Below are 13,824 nucleotides of genomic sequence, written 5' to 3' on the forward strand. Positions count from 1 at the left end.
AAACTTTCAAATGCATGCAAAGAATAGAGAGAACATTTAATTCTGAGTACCCATCTCCAGCTTAAGCAATGATCTACTGGCCTGTTCCGTACCCTGGAGAATACCCCTCCACTCCTTCCTCCTCCTTCCAACCCTCCTGCAGAGCTTTTCAAGGACACAGATTCCTGGACCACACTCCATGGGCTTCCTTCTGATGGACCAGGTCTATAATGGGACCAGAGAATTGTTTTTGTTTCTCCTAAAGATTCAGTTTGGAAACCAATGCCCTGGGGAGCCCTTGAATTTCTCTCCAGAAACAAAAATTCTATCAGCTTAAGATGTACAAAGCAACAAAAGCCATAGGTCAAGTTTATGAAACCATAAAACTATATTTTGTGTGCAGTATATAAACTTCATCGTGCCTCGAGCCCGAGATGAAGAAGCTGATAGTCCTTATTCCAATTTGAACGTGGACCCGGAACCTCAAGAAAGAATAATCTTTACTGCAGGCCATGGAGACACCCTCAGTGTTCCAGAATTTAGAACTGCAAAACGCAAATCATTTTTTTTTTTTTTAAAGATTTTATTTATTTATTTGACAGAGAGAGACACAGCGAGAGAGGGAACACAAGCAGGGAGAGTGGGAGAGGGAGAAGCAGGCTCCCTGCAGAGCAGGGAGCCCGATGCGGGGCTTGATCCCAGGAGCCTGGGATCATGACCTGAGCTGAAGGCAGACGCTTAACGACTGAGCCACCCAGGCGCCCCATGCAAAATGCAAATCATTCTAACTACTTGCTTGGAACCAGAGTGAAGTCTACTACCACCAAAGTGAGGATTCAGGTGTGCGGGAAATACTACACAGCACCCAAACTTCAAAATTAAACCAACTGGTTCAGTACATTCTGAGATCAGCTGATAGGATTAGTAGACACCACCAAAACTCCATCCTATTGCCCATGCAGCGGGTTCACAGTTGGTCAACATTTCTGTCTCTGACAATTTTATCTGTAAGATAGTTCCCTAGGACCATCTTAGCTTTCAAATTAATCCAAATTTCTGACAGTGTCTTGTCCAGAACAAACCATCCAGATCTTTATAGGTAGTTGCATTCAAAAACCAATTTTTCAGCCTTCCAACTAGAATACAAAAAGTCTTAGCAAGGAACTTCTGCATGCTACATTCTTGCTCTGAGATCACCCAAATCCTAAAAATGGAAGGGACTTCAGGAACCATGTCGCTACTCAAATTGATAAGGAATCTTTTCATTTAAAAATATCACCTTTAATTTCTTTTAACTGGTGTGTATGTACAACCAAAATGACAATGTCCACTGAATTAAATATAAATCCAGAAAAGTGAGACCTGGTTGATCCTATGGGCATCCCAAACAGCCCCTGTACTTTAAGATCAGACTTCATGTATACAGGAAAACCGGGCTACGAGTGAGCAGCTAGCTGGAGGCAGGACTAGAATTAGCAACTAAAGCTTTGTGCACATCCACTTAGTAAGCACCCTGAGTTGGCTAAGGAACCAGATGTTGCCAGAAGAAAAATTAACTTTTACAGCTTGATATATGTTCCTTGGGATCAATACCAACACATATAAGAGGAGAAAATGACATGGTGTTTTCTAAACTAGACCTCAACAATTACCCTAAAATTTTAAATCAAGCTGTGTTTATCATTATGCAAGATTCAGATTTTTATGTATTTTTCACAAAGGGGTTGGCAGAAGCAATCCATGCTTTCATCCCCCAAAAGGATAAGTTTTTAAAACATAATTCAAGCTTGCTTGCAATGAAGTCTCTGCTTCACTGATTATAGATCTGATTCCAAAAAACTATGCAAATTAGAAAAGAAAATCATTTAATCCTAGAGTAGTTTGGCAAAAGTACAATTAATCCATGGTGTCTTAAGCACATTTTTCTCATTAAGATAATACTGCCTAATTAATATTTCAATTTGAAAGCCAGTCAAGTAAGCCTGCATCGTTTGGGTTTTATTGATTGAAATAATAAGCATAAAATTAGTAAATACTCTAGGGAACAGAACTTTTAAAGATTTTATTCATTTATTTGACAGAGAGAGTGAGAGAACACAAGCAGGGGGAATAGTAGAGGGAGAGGGAGAAGCAGGGTCCCCGCTGAGCCAGAAGCCCGATGCGATGCGGGGCTCCTGGGATCATGACCTGAGCCAAAGGCAATACTTAACCAACTGAGCCACCCAGGTGCCCCTAGGGAACAGAACTCTTAAAAATAAAGTCTACTTATAAAAATGTTTTAAATTTTAAAAGTTACTGCATCACAAAACAAGAAAACAAAAAATTTCCCATAATCTCACCACAACTCAATCACTGGATCATTCTAGTATACTGCCTTTTGGTAACTGTAAACAAGTTTCTTTTTGTAAAGGTATACTTAGAGTAACTATAACTTTAAAATCTTACTTTTTCATTTAATATTAGGTAAATTTAGTCATGTTGCCATGACTTTAGAATAATTTTCAAATGAATGGGTAAATGAGTCATATTCTGCATCATTACTTCATTATTGAAAGCTAATATCGCAACAGACATATTCATGTATATAACTTTTTATATTTTTGTATTCTTTTCTTAGATGAGATTACTAGAATAGCCACAAATATTTTAAAGCTCTTGATATATATATTGCCAGACACGTTTCCAAGAGTAGTACCAATTTATAATGCAAACTGACACATAGAAAAATATGTGATATACTCTCTACCAGCCATGGATATTAGGTGTTTAAAAAGTTTTTTTTTTGCTAATTAAATGTGTGAGAAGTGATACTTCATTTTTCTAATTTTAATATTTTTGCCAGAGTTTCAGAATAATTTCTATTTGTTAACTATATTCCCTCTATTGTGAGCTCTCTTTTTGAATTATTTTGCCACTTTATCTACTGGAGACCTTATAAATTTGTATGAGCTCTTTACTAGACTTCTTTAATTCTATTATCTCCTGGTTGTTGTTGTTTTGGTTTAACTTTGTTAAAATTGATAAAAAGAAGCCTCACTAAAACGGAGTTGGGAGGTTCAGCAGGGCGGAGCTCTCAGGCTCCACCATACCTCATCGATTGCAGACCCAATAGGAAGAAGTGGACCTTGCAATGGCTACCACTTTACTATCTGGCAGGGAGAGGAAAGGCTTTCCTCCTGCCCTGGCAACAGCCCAGCCAATGAGAGACACTCAGAACTCAGCCAATGAGAAGCCACCATACTCCCTACTCCCACTTTCCTCCAATAGACTTTGCGTTTACAAAAGCCTTCCCAGGGACGCCTGGGTGGCTCAGTCAGTTAAGTGTCTGCCTTTGGCTCTGGTCATGATCCCAGCGTTCTGGGATAGAGCCCTGCATCGGGCTCCCTGCTCAGTGGGGACCTGCTTCTCCCTCTCCCTCTACCTGCTGCTCCCCCTGCTTGTGCTCTCTCTCTGACAAATAAATAAAATCTTTAAAAAAAATAGCCTTCCCGGGGCGCCTGGGTGGCTCAGTCGTTAAGCGTCTGCCTTCGGCTCAGGCCATGATCCCAGGGTCCTGGGATCGAGCCCCGCATCGGGCTCCCTGCTCCGCGGGAAGCCTGCTTCTCCCTCTCCCACTCCCCCTGCTTGTGTTCCCTCTCTCGCTGTCTCTCTCTCTCTGTCAAATAAATAAATAAAATCTTTAAAAAAAAAAAAAAATAGCCTTCCCAACCTCCCCCTTTCCTCTATAAAGAGTGTACCCTCCTTTGTTGTCTGCACTTGCCCATGGTTTTGTCGTACCTTGTTTGTCCCAAATTGCAATTCTCTCCTATTCCTGAATAAACCCATCTTTTGCTAGTAAAATATTTGGCAGGTTTTTGTTATTTTTTGAGAGACAGTGCACATGCACAAGCGAGTGGGGTGGGGGAAGGGGCAGAGGGAGAGAGAGAATCTTGAGCAGACTCCACACGACCTGAGCCAAAATCAAGAGTCTGACGCTTAACCAACTGAGCCACCCAGGTGCCCCACTGGCGGTATCAATTTTAAGGAAACAAATTTATTATATTTAACCCCTTTAAACTCTCAAGTTTATTTTTACGCATGGTATGAAATGAGTCTCTAAATACATTATTACCTCAAATTACTGATGACTTTATTTCAAATATCTTTTATGAAATAATCTTTCACTTCCCATGGAGAATTATAACTTGATAAGTAAATTAATAAGTAGTAAACAATTCAATTCAGCAGCATCATCCCCACCCCCCACTAAGGTGAATACATGCTTGGAAAAATCTGGGTGGCACAGAAAGAGGAGACCAGAATGTCATCGCTATTCATTTATCTTACACGCTGATGACTGTACTGATACGTGCGTATACATACAGGCAATGACCTATTGCTACCTCATTGTGCTTTTACTAATTCTTCCATGAGACATTTGGTGTTTTCCCACCAATAGGGAAGTCATGTTCTGATAGGAAAGGCACTAAACTTTGAAGTCCCGACAGGCCTCTTGTCCCCATTGATGAGCTGAGTGAGCGGGGGGAGATCTAAACTCCCGGGCCACAGTTCCTCAGCTGTAAAATGGTGACAATCATGCCTTTCTCAGGCTGTTAAGTTCCTAGGACTGTGCCTAGGATGCAGCAGGCATCTGATAAGTGGTGGTTGTCACCCCTGCCATATATTGGCCCTGTACTTGGAATAAAACAATGTGGAATCTGGTGCCCCCTATAAATACAAGGTCTAGTTTGCAAACCCTGTGTGTACATGATCCTAGGACCACGATGTGGTAAGTACTCTGATGAGCTTATTCACAGCCTCAGGAGCACGGGAGAAAAGAGGCCCACATCCAGGGGGACAGGCAGTGACGGCTTCCCAGAGGAGTCAACCCAGACAAAAAGTCACTCTTTACCATCCTCCTTCAACAACAACCATGCTTCTGCCAAAGCGACTTGGCATGCCCATTATAGGCAACAGAATGGGTCTTGGTGGCTAAAGGTTTACAAAATCCTAAAATTGAAATAAGAATTGTAATTATTTTACATTATTTTTCAAATTTTATGTTGTAAGGTGATCCCAGATAGTTACTTCCTCAGAGAACACGGATCAATTTGGACTCTGAAGTGGGCTGGGGGTTTGGCTAAATCAAGTCATATGCTCAAAATTAAGACTTATCTTTTGAGAAGCAGATGCTACTGGCATGCCTTAAGAGAACCCTAATTAAGTAGTGTGCTAGTCGGCTTGACTTTGTCCTGAGCAGATGCTACTGAAATGAATTCCACAAGCCATGTCTTCACTCAGCAGTGGGGCAGACAGACAGAGTTTCATCCAGGATTCGGGTCCAGCCAGTGAAGGGACAGAAAACACCACTTCAGCTACAGCAAGCATCTTGTTCCACTGCCTTTCTCTTATACATAAAAGCAACACCTGGTAAAACAAAATCCTGTGCGTGGTCTTCAAAACCCATGTTTTCTTCTAGAAAGTAACTCTTACAATATTTAGTGCTCTGAGATTTGCATATAGCTTTAGGAAGTGCTTTATCCTGCCAGGAAGCCTTGCTATCTCTTGGGCCACCTTCTTTTCCTCACAGATGTCACCAGAACTTGCCTGAAGCCGGTTTTTTATTTGGAACTAATATCTGTTTTTTTTTTTTTTTTTCCTTTTAACAAACCCTGTTAAATCTTGTTTGCAGAGAGGGTTCATGACAGCAAGATTCGGTTCTGGTGGATGTCACAGAAGAGAAGCAGGTAGCTGAAGGTAGAAATGGATGGAAAGGAAAGCCTCAGGAAGACAAGGAGGAAGGTAGAAACTCTAGTATCCAGGGATGGATGAAAGAGATAATGTGGTCTACATACGCAATGGGATAGGACACAGCCTCAGAAAGGAAATTCGGACATAGGCTACGACACAGATGAACTTGGAGGATATGCTAAGTCCTCCCCAAAGGACAATCTTATATGATTCCGTTGATAAGAGGTCCATAAAGTAGTTAAATTCAGAGACAGAAAGTAGAGGGGTGGCTGTCAGGGGCTGGGAGTGGAGGGATGGGGTGTTAGTGTTTAATGGGGACAGAGTTTCAGCTTGGGAAGAGAAAAATGTCTGGAGACGATCATGATGGTTATACAACAATGTGATTGTACTTAATGCCACAGAACTGTACACTAAAAGTGGTAAACTGTGTATTATATATATTTTACCAAAATTAAAAAGAAAAGAAAAGGAATAGATAGACCTCCAACTTGGACTACCCAAGCCTGCTCAGAGGCCCCTCGAGCACTACGTTCATTTTAAGAAGATCGACAAGGGATTCTACTTAAATGTGTGCATGCTTGTGTATAAAACAGCCTAGACCTAAAGGTCTTTCCTTCTCAACAACCGAAGAAAACACAAATGACGTTTTCAAGGCTACCATCATTCCTTGTCCTAAATGGAAAAAAAAAAAAGTCACGAGAGGCCTTTGGGACAGTGGTGTTCTCTCGTTCCTTGTCCTCGGAGAGAGGATGAGCTCAGAAAAGGTCCGAAAGCCAGCGTTTGGAGGACGCACACCAGAGCCACACAAAGCAGCTGACCCTGGCCTTCCCTTTCTCCCGTCACAGAAAACACCTTCTGGAGACCGTCTCCAGTCAGTGCTAAAGAATCCCAAAGCAGGAAGGGGGACTCTAGATGGTAGCCCAAGAGCCAGATTCAGAACTGGAATCCCTAAGGTCCACCCTTCAAACCCCATCCCTGCTTCAGGTTCAAACCCAGTGACTTTTTCTCATCCTACAGCAGCTAAACTACACCATCCCTTGTAATTTAAAAAAAAAAAAAAAAAGGAATTGTTTTAAGTTTAATATTTCTTTAATTTCCTACAAAGGTCCTGAACGTCTGACAGAAAGGACAATCTTCCACTTTCCATCAGGCACCTAGGAAGACACTGATTCTGCCCATAAAGGATGGGAACATGTGGGGCGGGCTCAATGTCACTGGGCACGAAGTGGGACAGGGCCTGGCTCTGAGCAGTGAAGCAGTGACGGCAGGAGGGCCAAGGACAAAACACATCCAATTGAACCTTCCACGACTAAATTACAGTTCTGACTTCTCCTGCCCTGTTCTCACTTGTTTTTTTATCTTATTTTTTATGGGGCTCACAGAAACCACAACAAACAGCAAAGGTACAAAGTGGAAAATATGCCAGGAGGTGCCCATCAAGAAGTAAAATAACTTATCAAGCCCTGGGAGATGAATGATAGGAACGGCACCCACCAACTAATTACAGAGCCTAAGAAAGAAGAGCACATGCAAAGGAAGCATTGCTGACAATGAGCAAGCCGGCTCGTTCATAGGCAGCTGTGAAGATGGGGCTGCCCGTGAACCTGGGCATGCCCCGAGACAATCTACTACTACCCATCTCTACAGGACGAGCCAGCTCGCTTTTGGGCAAATCTGATTCTCCAAATGTGGAAAAACGTGCCTGTTGCATTTCTAAGGCTCTATGTGGTCAGTCTTTGCAGTCAACAAAACGAGGGGGTTTGGTGCTTGGTGGTAATGAATTTAAACTCCTCTCTTAATGCACCTAGTGCATTGAACCGTGTCGCTCAAAAAGATATGCCCAAGTCCCAACCCCTGGTACCTGTGAACGTGACCTTATTTGGAAGCAGGCTGTTTGCAGATATAATTAAGTTGAGGCTCTTGAGATGAAATCATCCAGAATCTAGGCTGGGCCCTGACTCCAAACCCAGTGACTGATCTCCCTGCGAGGAGAGGGAGATTTGAGACAGAGACACAGGGAAGAGGCTCCCTGCAGACAGGGGCAGACCCCGCCATGATGCATCTACAAATCGAGGGCTGCTGGTTGGCATCAGAAGCAGCGAGAGCCTGACAGCCTGGAAGAAACCTTGCGGATGGCCTGATTTTGGAATTCTGGCCTCCAGAACTGGGAGAGAATAAATTGCTATTGTTTTCTGCCACCAAGTTGTACTAATTTGTCCTGGCAGTCCCAGGACGCTAATCCAGATGTTTGTCCCCCTGGTCAGAGACTTTAAAAGGTTTCTATCTTGGTCCTGCATCTAGGAATGTGGATGAGCCAACCACCCACAGCTCGGTGGCCCCACTTGAACAAAGCAATTTTGTAGCAGTGTACGAGAGGCTCCCTGCAGCAGAGAGCTGTAATTTGTAGCTTAATTATTTCCCCCTGGAAGTGGGAGATTGTCTTTTTGGATTGGGGGAATTTAACTGTATGTGCGCCAAAGGAAAAACGCACAAGTTGTACACACACACAGTCTTCAATGATTCCCTTGCTTGTGCCAGGCAATAACATGCTCACAAATATAACCTTCCTGGAAGGGCCTGAGATTGCCCTTTATTAAAGTTACTCAGACCACGGTCATGACAGAATAGATTCCAGAAATTTCTTACCAAACCAAAAATAAGGAAGCCATCTGGGAGTGTGATCTACGGCTTTGTTTGTTCTGCGGAGCATCATCGAGCAGGAAACCCCGTGTTGGTAAATAGAAGCCTAAAACCTACCGTCCTTAGACCATTCCACCCGACCACTGCGGGCCAGGACAAGATGGCACTGCAAACGCTGGGTGACATCATTGGTTTGGGCTCCGGGAACTCAAGGCTTTCTTCAAACGGTGTCCTTGGATCTCCCCATGAAATATTCTAATAGGAGAAGAGGGCCAAGACTGCCAATCCTCCCACACAGCAGACTGGGGATAAGAGCTGCCGTGGACGGACTCCCTCTCACACCAGCCGTGCCTTCCCGGGCAATCTACCTTCCAAGGCATGGGGTCTGTCTGCTGAGGCCGACTGCACAGTGCCACCATTCAAGCAGCAGGAGTTTCCTTCTCCCATTTCATTAGAGAGCAAAAGGACACGAATCAAAAGCACCTTCACATCTGTGACCCAGATTGCTATATGTCCTCCGGCAGCCATTCCTCTCCTCTCCGGGACAGAAACTTCTTCCCACCTGCCCCTTATCCCAACCCTCAAGTTTCAGCCTGGTGTCTGTGGGGCTGCTTGGCAAGGGCCATATTTGTTCCTGGGTTTGTGCCAGCAGGCTGTGAACACAGTCCTGTGTGACTCTTCTGGGCCTTGACCTCAAGTCACTGAGCTTTAATGCCCCCCCCTCCCTCCCCCACTTCCATGCAAATAAGCTTCAATGATGCAAATAAGGAAAGCATCCCTGAAAATGAACAGAGCACCAAGATTAAAGAAACCAGGGTCCCTGAATGACCACACGGAGCAAGGCGGCCCCACCAACCTCAGGGCTGCTACATCAGAAGACAAATACACTTCTAACCTTAGCCACTGTAATTTGGTATCTCCGCAGCTCAGCCTTCACACTGACTAATCCTCAGGATCGGGCATTTAAGCACTTTATGTAATGAACTGGTGTTCTCTGGCTGTGAACATTCAGAAAACAAATCGCAAAATCCAACTGCATCACAGTTTCCTTCCGTACAAGGCTTGGAGTCAATTTAAGTAACTCAGTGAAGCGGCAACCTAGGAGGCTCAAAGGAACGTCAGGAGGACCCCGGTCCAGTTATGCCTGCATTTCATTTACCGTGTGACTCTGAGTAAGTCATTTTATCTCTTTTTTATGTGGACGAGATCTGTGATTCCTCAGATGCACAAGAGAAAAAGAACAAAGGAGGAAGTTTTTCATGAAATTACGTAATGCAATCTTTGGAAACATACTGAGCTTATGTCCTTTCTTTCTCCCTCCCTCCCTTCTTTGTGTTCCTTTGAGGGAAGAGGGGGTTGAGAAGGGCTTTCTTGGATAAAATGGTGGTTTGGTCAATAGAGCTTCTACTCATTTTCTGTAGCAGCAAACCAGATCTTTCTTTGTGTCTTATTCTGAAGGGAAAAAAAAAAAACAAATCCTCATGGCCCATAATTAAATCCCCAGAGCAGGGCACTTTTACTAGGAAAGAGCTATTTAGGAAGTTCCAGAATGATGAATGAAAACGCAACCTTAAAAACTAGAGTTTGATTTGAGGTGCTCTTAAACTGCTGAAGGAATGCTTTTCTCTGCTCCAACAGTTTCTTCACAACGATTAACAAGCTGCAAACAACAGTAACAGCAACAAAGCTTCCACGTATTAAGCACTTCCCACCACCAGGTCCTGGGTTAAGCACCTGATCTGCCTTCTTCCGTTTGGTTTTCAGAAGGACGTGATGATCATCCCGATTTTACAGACGCAGAAACTCTGGCAGAGGGAGGTCAAGTCATGTGCCCAACGTCACAGGCCTGGGATTTGAACCCAGACCGTGTGAGAGCAGAGCTGTGTCCTCAGGGTGATTCTAAGCCCCCACGGCAGGTTCTCAGGGCTGCCGGGCTTCCTCTCAATGGGGGAAGGATCATGCCGGCACCAGCATCCTCCTTAACGTCCTCTGGGAGCTGTTCCTCATCTGATGTCCTTGTGCACACCCAGGACAACATTAGCAATACTGTTTATACATTTATATAGAACCTGACAGTCAGCAAACCACTTTTCCATCCATTCTGTGACATGACTCTCACGTCTGTGAGGCAGATAAGGCTGGTGTCATCATTACCCCTGATTGATGAGGTGGAGACTGCAGAAGCCGGGGTTACATGACTCACCTCAAATACAGGTGAGGCTGTACTTCTGGTCAAGGTAAGTGATTTATATCATTTGGAGAGAAAGCTAACGAGTGCCAACGGTTGCCTCGTGTATCATCCCAAGACTATTTCGGTCCTCCTCCCTTCACTAGTGTCCTTCCTTCCTTCCCGCGACAGTCTCCTATGGTCCGAGTCTGCTACCTCTCTGCTCAACTGCTCTGCGCAATGGCCCACATGGTGAGCCCTGACACCTGGGACTGAGGTCATCTCAACATCTCCGTGTTCCCAACCCACAGAAAGTGCCTGGCACATGACAGGTGGTCAACAAGTGTCCCAGAAACGAGTGACCCAGATGACGAGCCCTCCCCCAACCACATTAAACAATGTGCACTATGTACCAAAGTCTTAGAAATGAGTATGGCTTTAGCCCAGTAATTCTGGGTCTTAGATCTTTTTTTTCACGAGGAAATAAAGATATTCATAAATAGCCATATTCCCTTCAAGGCTGCTTCTTACAGTTAAAAAAGAAAAAAAAAGGAAAGCACGAACATAATCAATATTAAGGAATCTTTTATAATCTTCAAGGTATGAGGGAAAGCTATGCAGCCATTAAAATCGACACCATAGAAACATATCCATTAGCCTAGAGATTTCCAATGCTTAAAGGAAAGGCGTACAATCTAAAACAGTAAGTATTTTATGACACTTTTGTTATTGTACATTATTTGCACAGTCATATACATATTAGAAACACTTTATAGAAGTCAAAGTATTAGTTTTGCTTCATGACAGGTGTAGAATTATGCTTTTTGACAGGGTTTGTAATAAACATGGATTGCTTCTGTATGAAGAAAAACACGTCTCCACTTTGGGAGGGTGGCAGCTAATCAACTACGTGCTGGTGGGGGTTGGCAGGCTACTCTAAACCTTCTAGAAGTCACAGGAACTGAAGGCTCCGTGTACTGGAAAGTGGGCAGGCAGGTGTTCACCTGTGACCTGAGCGATGGCGTCAGTCCCAAACAAGTGAGCGTGGAGAACCACCAAGAACAAAGGCAATTTTCCTAAAGGCAATACTTTTAAAAGTCAAAATAAATCAAAGCCTCAGAAAGGAAAAAAAGAAGACTGATATGAAAGCCTTGTCTGGATGACACCTCAGTCAACAGGAAGTACAATAATCCATGCCCTTAGCATGTCACCAACTAGTCTCAGAAGCAGAATTAACAGACCGTTTTCTAGATGCTTCTCTTCAAGGCTGGACCACTTATCCCTATTTCTCATTTTTCTTTCATAAAGATATTTTATTTTTTTTAAAGATTTTATTTATTTATTTGAGAGAGAGAGAGAGAGAGAAACAGCATGAGAGGGGAGAGGGTCAGAGGGAGAAGCAGGCTCCCCGCCGAGCCAGGAGCCCGATGTGGGACTCGATCCCGGGACTCCGGGATCATGACCTGAGCTGAAGGCAGTCGCTTAACCGACTGAGCCACCCAGGCGCCCCTTTCATAAAGATATTTTAGTGAAAATGTCACAGACCCAGAGAAGATACTTGCAAATCATATCACCAAAAAAATTAGCACCCAGAATATGTAAGGAGGTTCTACCAATCAGTGAGAAAAGAACCATCTCTCCCCATTTCCAAAAGTAGAGGAAAAATATGCCAAGGACGTAAACACACAAGTAGAAGCCACATGAAATGGTGCTTAACCCTCCCAGCAGTTAGAGAGAGGCAAATGCCTATTTCACACCTGTCAGGTTGAAAAATTTTGGTGAATCTTATAAAAGCACTCATTAGTTGGGATTTGAGGAAACAATCCTCTAACACAGCTGGTGGAATGCAAATTGGCATAGGCACTTTGGAAAGCAAGTTGCCAAACCTAGTAAAGATATGCCCACCTTATGACCAGCAATTCCAAGCGCGACCTGGACCTACAGAAATTCTCACCTGAGTGCAAGGAGAGCCAAAGAAGGTGTGCACAGCTGGGGGTTGTACAAAAACAATGAATCGTGGATCACTGCATCGAAAACTGGTGATGTATTGTATGGTGACTAACAAAATAAAATTAAAAAAATAAATAAACGAGCATAAATGCAGAAGCAATCTGTCTACCAGTAGGGGAATGGACAAATTATTGTCACTATGTAACAAAGCGAATGAACTGGATCTACATGAATGGATAATGGATAAATCTCAAATCCACAGAGGAAAAAGAAAACAAGTTATGAAAGAATTTGTATTGTGTAATATATGTAACATTTAAAACACACAAAATGGGGGCGCCTGAGTGGCTCAGTCAGTTGAATGTCCCACTCTCGGTTTTGGCTCTGGTCATGATCTCAGGGTCGTGAGATCAAGCTCCGCACTGGGCTCCACCTGGAGTCTGCTTGAGATTCTCTTCCTCTCCCTCTGGCCCCTCCCTCACCCCCATTCATGCACCCTCTAAAATATATAAAATCTTTAAAAAAAAAAAAAAAAGTAAAACACACAAAATGATGCTAGATAATTAGTCAGATATTTATTCACGTGTTGAAAAAGTCTATGGTAATGATGCACCTTCCCTTCAGGAATGTGGTTACCCTGCTACGAAGGGGGAAGAAAAAGCGATGAGGGGTGAGAAGATAAAATTTGACACAAGAAAATGTTATTAGAAAGACACTTCCATAGGGCTGTGGGCACATGGAAAGAGATGAAGACTCAGTGATGCCAGGAAATGTATGGTCATTTCAGCTTCCATGACTCCAGTTCAGGATTTTGCTCATGTTCTATTCCAGGAAGATGGAAATCTCTAGGTTTTTGAGTAGACCCGATCCACTGGCCAGCCCCAGAGACCATACACAATGGCAGTAGGTGAGCAACATGGTGGCACTAAGGTAGAAATGGCCCTTTACTGTTTTTTGTTTTTTTATTTTTTTTTTAAAGATTTTATTTATTTGACAGAGAGAGACACAGCGAGAGAGGGAACACAAGCAGGGGGAGTGGGAGAGGGAGAAGCAGGCTCCCCAATGAGCAGGGAGCCCGATGCGGGGCTCGATCCCAGGACCCTGGGATCATGACCTGAGCCAAAGGCAGATGCTTAACGACTAAGCCACCCAGGCGCCCCGGTCCTTCACTGTTAATGCTGCCCCACGTACCCTCTCTGTCTCCATATCCTCAACCATGAACTGCGTCAGTCTAGGTGCCAGTGGCCCTCAGGCCCACAGCTGTGGAATGGGGACCGTGTCTCCTTTCTATATCCTGCCCGGGCCTGGCATCCTGTGGATATGGATACTTCGTCAACGTTGACTGATAACAGCTGATG

The 13,824-nt window shown here is 43.8% G+C and overlaps 1 protein-coding gene across 2 annotated transcripts in view; it reads right to left on the minus strand.

Moving 5' to 3' along the window:
* Positions 1 to 13,824, minus strand: part of PRKCA (protein kinase C alpha) — a 391,533-nt gene that overhangs the window by 154,692 nt on the left and 223,017 nt on the right. The gene's annotated exons all lie outside the window — the stretch shown is intronic.

This window comes from Halichoerus grypus, chromosome 2, assembly GCF_964656455.1.
Source record: "Halichoerus grypus chromosome 2, mHalGry1.hap1.1, whole genome shotgun sequence".
NCBI lineage: Eukaryota > Metazoa > Chordata > Mammalia > Carnivora > Phocidae > Halichoerus > Halichoerus grypus.